Source organism: Magnolia sinica, chromosome 7 (assembly GCF_029962835.1).
Source record: "Magnolia sinica isolate HGM2019 chromosome 7, MsV1, whole genome shotgun sequence".
NCBI lineage: Eukaryota > Viridiplantae > Streptophyta > Magnoliopsida > Magnoliales > Magnoliaceae > Magnolia > Magnolia sinica.
The window spans coordinates 95228147-95237763 of record NC_080579.1 but is presented as its reverse complement, the minus strand read 5'-3'; positions in this window follow the sequence as shown (position 1 = coordinate 95237763).

Here is a 9617-nt window from a genome sequence, read left to right as displayed (position 1 = left end):
TGATGTTTCGGAGTGGATTTCAAAAACATATCATTTCAATGGTAGATGTTCAATTCACACTGTTTCCCATGGTGTGGTCCATGTGGGCTTTAGATATGCTTTATTTTTTAGCTCAGGCCCTAAAATTATCTTAAATGGATGAAAGGAGTGAATAAAAAAATATAAATCATGGTGTAGCCCATAAAACAATTCGCTTCCCTTTAAACAAGCAGTGGTGATTGAACTCCACCGTTAAAAGCTTCCTAGGGCCCACTGAAATGTTTCTTTGCCATCCAACCCATTGATTAGGTCACACAGACCTGGTTAAGGGAAAACATAAATATCTGATCCAAAACTTTTGAGTCGTCGATAAGTTAAAAGTTATTAATGATGGGCGTTCATTCTCCACTGTTTTCTGTAGTGTTATCCACCTAAGATTTGGATGCATCTGTGTTGTATTTTAAATTATTTTAAAATAATTTAATATTTCAAAATATCCTACGGATGTGTCTTTTCACTGAAAGGTTATATCCTTTCACTTTTGTTTTGAAAAGTTGTGTCTTTTTAAGCCTAAGGGTCGCACCACATGGGTTTAAACCCAATAGTCACAACCCTTTGTGAAAGGGTGTCTTCACAAAGTCTATAAATAGACTTCTGATTTTAAGTTTTTAAATGGATTAACAAAATCAGATTTCTTCTTAAAAATGTGTTCAAGTATTTTCTAGTTCGGGTTAAGACTACAAGTGGTTCGAGCCCGTGTACAGTGAGTGCACTGCTGGGACCGGGTCATAGTCGTTGTATCCTGGAGGTCGATTGCTCTGGAAACCTGTTGCACTTGGGACACTGTCCAAGGAGAGCAAATTCGATTTCAAGCCGAGTGACTCACGTCACGCCTCGACTTATACAAATTGATAAGTTTTTTAACTTTCTTATTTTAATTTTATATAATTTAAATAGTTTTCCAAAAATCCAATTTCCAACAATCTTGAAATCGATTTTTTGTTTGGAAAACTATTTAAGAATTATGGTTGCATTTATTTGATTGGAATAGCCCAAAATGAAACCACACCAACCCGATTTGTAGGCCATGACTCATATAATCTAGAATTGTCATATCTCATATAATGGTCAAGATCTTATAGATACTTATTATGTAAGTTCTTTGGACCACATGTACAAAAGTGAACGTATGCACCGACTAAGTAAGATATACACTGATCTTAACATCCCTGTACAATAAAGATCAACCCATATAATCTGGAACCATCATATACGATCTAATAGTTAGGATCTTATACATATTTGGTGTCATATTTTTTGGACCACCTGTGCAAATCATCTAAAAAGCTTAAAGTTATGCACTGATGCTATAGCTTATTGATTGTTTTTATGTTTATGTCATTAACAATGCCAATCTATCACACACAACAAGATCAAGTCATATGTGGTGTCACACCAAGTAGGTATCCACTAATATTCACCATTTGTGTACAATGAGGATTGATCTGCGATGTATATAAAACTAGGATATCAGGGTGGGACACAAGTATTAGGATCTTTTTCAACCACTATGCATGCATAAACAAAGGAGAGCCATTTTCACATAGAATCTTTAAAATATAAATGATGGGAACCATGTGAACCAATGATGGTACTATACACACGAACATTATTATACATGTGCAAACCAGAAGTAAAGAACATCATGATTATTTTATGTTATAAACCTTGCTAGTCATCCTCCCTCAAGTCGTTGCTTGCTTATGCCAAACACACATGATGATCCAAACTATTCATCTTGGGCTTGTTGTTGTTGTTGTTGTTTGTATGTATAAATCCCGACCCGGATTCCGGATTTGTAACGTTGTGAGAATGAATGATAGTTGTGAATGTGGGGGGGATCTAATGGCTTCAAGGCCCTAAGATTTTAAAGAGAAAATAAAAAATTTTCTCATTTCTATTTTCATCTCCAAAGTTCTGTACGGTTAGGATTATTCTAATGTATATCCTCTAGTTGTGTCTATTGTTGAACTTTTGCATGGACCAAAATTCTTGATGCTTAATATTCGTTACATACATCAAGTGTGTCCTTTGATGTCATATTATGAGGTCAAAATGTCATGTTTGGATCTTTGGTTACTATATAATATGAAATGGTTCATATATAAAAAAATAAAAATAAAAATAAAAAAGAGTAATAATGAACCGATAATCTAACTCCTTGTTCAGTGGGAATGAAGTGGACAGTTAGAATCATTTATCCTAATTGCTCGTGGGTTTATTCTATTGTAAGTTTGCTTTCCTAGGCAACTTTTTAATACTTTAACAAGAGTACCATGGTTCATACACATGCAATATATAATTTTATATACTATATGTCTTTGGATAATCTAATCCAAGCTCAATTTTGATGATCAAGACTATTCAGTTAATGTGCCGGACCATGTATAATGTGTCACCAAAATATTCTTCCATTAGACAATCTTACATGTCCAACTTATGGACTGCAAGTGGATGGTTTATTGTCTACTTTATGATGGAAGATTTTGAGAAGATATTTGACGACGACTAATGGTGGGTGGCACAAGAGTACATGGTCTGAATCGTGAAACATGGGGCCTACTATATTATTGGTGTTAGAACAAATATAACATATCATTTTGATCAAGTGCATGTTAAGGAGTTGATTTTTGTGTGATTGATTCGCATAAAATGAATACCTATATTGATGTTGATCTTTAGAAATACAGTAGAATGCACGGTTTCACACTAAGGCATTACTGCACACATGTTTGTAATATAAATAGTTCATTAGTGGGTTATTCTTTATATTTATAGTGACCTAAAATTAAGTTGTAACATGGACTAACCATTAGTATGAATAACCTTTATAATAATGAGTGCACACAAGGAATAAATGAGTATGCTATATTGAACTTAATCAAATCAATGACCAAGTCTATTAAACCATGGGCCCACTTATCACTGTGTATTTATAGATAATGCACATTATTCTTTTTGTATCATTGTATGTATCTTGTGGCTTTTAATCCATCCTATACGGATTTATGATTGATATGTTTAAGTCTTGTATTCATGTGTTACATGTACAAAATATATTGTTTCCATTATAGTATGAAACATTAAATAATGTATGACTCTTAATACATAGACACTCAGATATTGTACATATGTGGAAAAGATCTCATTTATAAAGATTTTAAATTGTGAGAGTTATGTACTTAGATGCATTACAAGGGTCCAAAATTATAAATCCATACAAATATTATATTTGCCCATGTGGGATGATTGGGATAGTGTATTTTTAAAATATTACCTTTTGCATGCCCAATAGATAAAAGGTCTAGATCTTACATGTGTATTACTTTTACGAATATTAAGTACTTGAAACTCATATTAAATGAATGATTGTCTTTCTGGAGTTTCACTTACCATGAAGCAAATGGTGACTTAAGTTTCTCAAGTTGAGTAGTAGTAAATGTACATTAATTCAATGTTAATTTCATCCGATCATGTGTCAATTTAAGACATGTGTTAGTCAATTCATATGATGGTTCCTATGAAAGATTTTTCTTAATAGATTTATCAGGTGGGCCATAAATATATCTATCAAGGCTAAATCTGAAATTGTGGGGGTACACTCGGATGCATAAACCACTTAACACATGGAATCCAAGTTTAGTCAATATGTATTTGATAAATGGGTTGATATAAAATTGAAGATTTGCACTAAAAAAAATATATATTGAATGTTATGTATCAATATGCACATGTTTTACGTTGATGTGTATGTCTTTGAGACAAGATATTTGGAATTAAACATATTGCATGTTTTAATGATTAAATTGGTTGCCATCAAATGAATAGTAGAAATAATATTGGTAGTAGTCTGAATTTATAAGATGATTGTTGGATCAATGAGATTTTTATGTTATATTTTATTCTCATTGAAGGCTAGATTTGGACATTTGAGATTGGTATTCATATGAGACTATAAGTTTATGTAATGAACTGTGTTGTTTTACCATCAACAAATGTATCTAATAGCCAAAATTATTCACATATGGAGCTCATTGTTCAATCCATCAATCAAGATACTTGATAATGAACTTGGACATTTCTCCTGCATATTCAGTTGCCAAATATCCATTGATTATAATGAATTCTACTCACCAATTGATAAATTGGCCAACCTTTCATGTGTTAGGGAACATGTGATAATGTGATAATATTGTAATATGATTACATGAAGGTTATAGTCTATTTTAGTTGTCATATGTTTATGTATGACAGATTACTTCAGCCTCTTTGTAGTGTAGATACAATAAGGTCGATTGACTTTACCACCAGTTAGTTGAATGGTGGGCTAGTGAAGTTGTTTGAATTGTAAGAGTACATTCAAGGCTAAGAAAGTTGGTTGTATTCAGAGCCGGTGATACGACAACTATCATAATAAAAGTGACTCTGTAAGGTTATAAATGAGTTCAGTATGCTTTGGCTTGAGATATGAATAATCAAAGAGGCTGCAACTGACTGTCAAAGACTTGATTGATGAGCAAAAGGAGGAATCAGCCTAGGCAGAGGCTCATTTATGAGTAGCTAGTTGGTAAGGCAATAACTTACCAATACGATGATTCCTAGCTGATCTGAAAGGATGATTAGCTACAATGGGACTAAGATATGGCCAAATTCATATGAGAAGGAAGCCTGATGGAACAATGACGGGTGGAGGTAAAAGGCCTACGGGTCATAAATCCTCTGACCAAGTGACTATCTAAAAGATTAGTCAATGATACATCGAAGGGAATGGGGCTGAGCCTAATATATGAGCTACCAGTGTTGGCAACCCAACCTATACGAGTAGAGATCCTATTAGATAGGTTCAATGGGTAAACAACAAGACACGAGGTAGACGATTGCACTGATGTAAATGAGCCCCTTCTATGGTGTACAGTGCGAGCAGCAATGAAGAATGATGAGTTTTTGAACTCTTAATGAATCCATAGCCATATATTTGGTGGTGTATACAGTTGTTGCATACACTTGATGGAATTCACCTATATGGGTGTGGAGGTGGAGGCCGCTTCCTATGAGAATCTATGCGAATTCTCTAGAGCACTCATGAAATCCAAGTAATGGTGCATAACTGGAAACACACCGAATCGCATAATCACTTGTAGCGGAAAAGTTGTGTGAGTGCCCTGTACTTGCCATCTACGTCAAAAGGAATCAGGTGCAATATTATGGTGTCAACTAATTCTTGTAGACCTGTCATGGTTAATATAATGTCGGTTTAAGTCTATGGTGACACTGACATCATTGCATAACTCTTCCATCTTAACCTGAAATGTCAAAAATTTTGAAACATGTGGGGGATTGTTGTATTTTAAATTATTTTAAAATAATTTAATGTTTCAAAATATCCTACGGATGTCTCTTTTCACTGAAAGGTTATATCCTTTCACTTTTGTTTTGAAAAGTTGTGTCTTTTGACGCCTAAGGGTCGCACCACATGGGTTTAAACCCAATAGTCACAACCCTTTGTGAAAGGGTGTCTTCACAAAGTCTATAAATAGACTTCTGATTTTAAGTTTTTAAATGGATTAGCAAAATCAGATTTCCTCTTAAAAATGTGTTCAAGTATTTTGTAGTTCGGGTTAAGACTAATAGTGGAGATTTTTCTTCCCCTCTCCTATTTTTACTCCATCTTCTAATAGTGTAGATTTTTCTTCCCCTCTGAACTCTCACCATGCCTAATTTTTCCTCCATCATCTAATAGTGGAGATTTTTCTTCCCTCTCCTACTCTTGCCATACCTAATTTTTACTCCATCTTCTAATAATGGAGATTTCTAGAGAAAGTTTACAAAGATATATTAGACATAACTAATCTTCCCTCCATCTTTTGGCGGTAGAGATTTAGAGAGAGTTTAAATAGATACGTGTATATGTAAAACTCAGGAGAACTCACCTGCAAGCAAGTAGGGTGGGAAACGGATTGGCTACTCCCCTACCACCCGCCAATGGCTGGTGGTCGGTGCTCTCTGGCCACCACTATGATATATGTGTTTCATCCATGCCGTCCATCTATTTTTTAGATCATTTTATGGTATGAACCAAAATATGAGGTATATCACAATCTCAAGTGAACCACATTATAGAAAACAGTGTTTATTGAACTTGGACCATTAAATTTTTTTTGGGGGTCATAAAAGTTTTGGATCAAGTTGATATTTGTTATTTTTCCCTTCATCTAGGTCTGTATGACCTAATCAACAGATTAGATGTCAAATAAACAGTACAGTGGGCCTTTGGAGTATTTTAACGGTGGATATCCAATCAATATTGTTTTCCTGTTGTGTGGTCCATCTGAGATTTATATCCCTCTTATTTTTGGGATCAATCCCTAAAATGATATGTAAAAATGGATGAACGGCATGGATGAACCACATACATCATGGTGGGGCCACGGAGCACTGACCATCAGCCACCGAGCTGGTGGTAGGGGAGTAGCCAATCCGTCTCCGTATCGTGGGAGACGCGGATTTCTTACGAAAGTCTTTTACGGAAGTTCCTGCGCTTGAAACCTAGCTGGGCCAACCGTGATGTTTGTGAGAAATCCACCCTGTTCATCCGTTTTATGAAATCATTTTAAGTTATCTGACCAAAATTTAGCAGGATCCAACACTAAAGATTTCCGTACTAAAAGGAAAGGTGGTTAGGAAAATTCCTACCATTTAAACTTCCCTGGGTTGAAAGTAATGTTTACATGCTATCCATACTGTTAAAGACACAAGTATTAGCCTGATTCAAAACTTGTGGCCCACAAATATTTCAATTATAGACATTCAATTCTCACGTTTTTAGCCCAGTTGAGTATTAAACCCAGCTCATTTTCCATCTCATGTCCTTAGATGAACTCACAAAACTGATGAACGGAATGGATTTCTTAGAAACATCACCGTATGCCCCACCCGGTTCCCCGCGCCGGAACTTCCTGCTAAAGCTTTTGCGGAAATTCGCGTCCTCCACGGCCTAAAAGTTAGGCGAGTCCGTGGTTCAAAGGAATCACACGAGTTTAAAAAGTACATGGGAAGATGCCTACCACCTTAACCGTTTCCCTTCATGTAGCTCACCTGAATTATAGACTAGCCTTATTTTTAGGTCCTTAGTCTAATATGTGACGATGCACCTGATGGATGGAGTGGATTATCACTAATCAACGTATACATCAGAATGACCCAGTAAAATATCGAGGGTGGCCTTTGTCTTCCAATTGTTTCCCTTGGTGTGGTCCACCTAAATCACTAAGTAGTCTGATTATTGGTCTTGGGGCTTAAACTGTAATTAAACATCTGATGTTTCGGAGTGGATTTCAAAAACATATCATTTCAACGGTAGATGTTCAATTCACACTGTTTCCCATGGTGTGGTCCATGTGGACTTTAGATATGCTTTATTTTTTAGCTCAGGCCCTAAAATTATCTTAAATGGATGAAAGGAGTGAATAAAAAAATATAAATCATGGTGTAGCCCATAGAACAATCCACTTCCCTTTAAACAAGCAGTGGTGATTGAACTCCACCGTTAAAAGCTTCCTAGGGCCCATTGAAATGTTTATTTGCCATCCAACCCATTGATTAGGTCACACAGACCTGGTTAAGGGAAAACATAAATATCTGATCCAAAACTTTTGAGCCGTCGATAAGTTAAAAGTTATTAATGATGGGCGTTCATTCTCCACTGTTTTCTGTAGTGTTATCCACCTAAGATTTGGATGCGTCTGTGTTGTATTTTAAATTATTTTAAAATAATTTAATATTTCAAAATATCCTACGGATGTGTCTTTTCACTGAAAGGTTATATCCTTTCACTTTTGTTCTGAAAAGTTGTGTCTTTTGAAGCCTAAGGGTCGCACCACATGGGTTTAAACCCAATACAACCCTTTGTGAAAGGGTGTCTTCACAAAGTCTATAAATAGACTTCTGATTTTAAGTTTTTAAATGGATTAACAAAATCAGATTTCTTCTTAAAAATGTGTTCAAGTATTTTCTAGTTCGGGTTAAGACTACAAGTGGTTCGAGCCCGTGTACAGTGAGTGCATCCTGGAGGTCGATTGCTCTGGAAACCTGTTGCACTTGGGACACTGTCCAAGGGGAGCAAATTCGATTTCAAGCCGAGTGACTCACGTCACGCCTCGACTTATACAAATTGATAAGTTTTTTAACTTTCTTATTTTAATTTTATATAATTTAAATAGTTTTTCAAAATCCAATCTCCAACAATCTTGAAATCGATTTTTGGTTTGGAAAACTATTTAAGAATTATGGTTGCATTTATTTGGTTGGAATCCAACTCGATTTGTAGGCAATGACTCATATAATCTAGAATTGTCATATCTCATATAATGGTCAGGATCTTATAGATACTTATTATGTAAGTTCTTTGGACTACATGTACAAAAGTGAACGTATGCACCGACTAAGTAAGATATACAGTGATCTTAACATCCCTGTACAATAAAGATCAACCCATATAATCTGGAACCGTCATATACCATTTAATAGTTAGGATCTTATACATATTTGGTGTCATATTTTTTGGACCACCTGTGCAAATCATCTAAAATACTTAAAGTTATGCACTGATGCTATAGCTTATGATTGTTTTTATATTTATGTCATTGACAATGCCAATCTATCACACACAACAAGATCAAGTCATATGTGGTGTCACACCAAGTAGGTATCCACTAATATTCACCATTTGTATACAATGAGGATTGATCTGCGATGTATATAAAACTAGGATATCAGGGTGGGACACAAGTATTAGGATCTTTTTCAACCACCATGCATGCATAAACAAATGAGAGCCACTTTCACATAGAATCTTTAAAATATAAATGTTGGGAACCATGTGAACCAATGGTGGTACTATACACATGAACATTATTATACATGTGCAAACTAGAAGTAAAGAACATCATGATTATTTTATGTTATAAACCTTGCTAGTCATCCTCCCTCAAGTCGTTGCTTGCTTATGCCAAACACACATGATGATCCAAACTATTCATCTTGGGCTTGTTGTTGTTGTTGTTGTTTGTATGTATAAATCCCGACCCGGATTCCGGATTTGTAACGTTGTGAGAATGAGTGACAGTTGTGAATGTGGGGGGGATCTAATGGCTTCAAGGCCCTAAGATTTTAAAGAGAAAATAAAAGATTTTCTCATTTCTATTTTCATCTCCAAGGTTCTATACGGTTAGGATTATTCTAATGTGTATCCTCTAGTTGTGTCTATTGTTGAACTTTTGCATGGACCAAAATTCTTGATGCTTAATATTCGTTACATACATCAAGTGTGTCCTTTGATGTCATGTTATGAGGTCAAAATGTCATGTTTGGATCTCTGGTTACTATATAATATGAAATGGTTCATATATAAAAAAAATAAAAATAAAAATAAAAAAGAGTAATAATGAACCGATAATTTAACTCCTTGTTCAGTGGGAATGAAGTGGACAGTTAGAATCATTTATCCTAATTGCTCGTGAGTTTATTCTATTGTAAGTTTGCTTTCCTAGGCAACTTTTTAATACTTTAACAAGAGTACC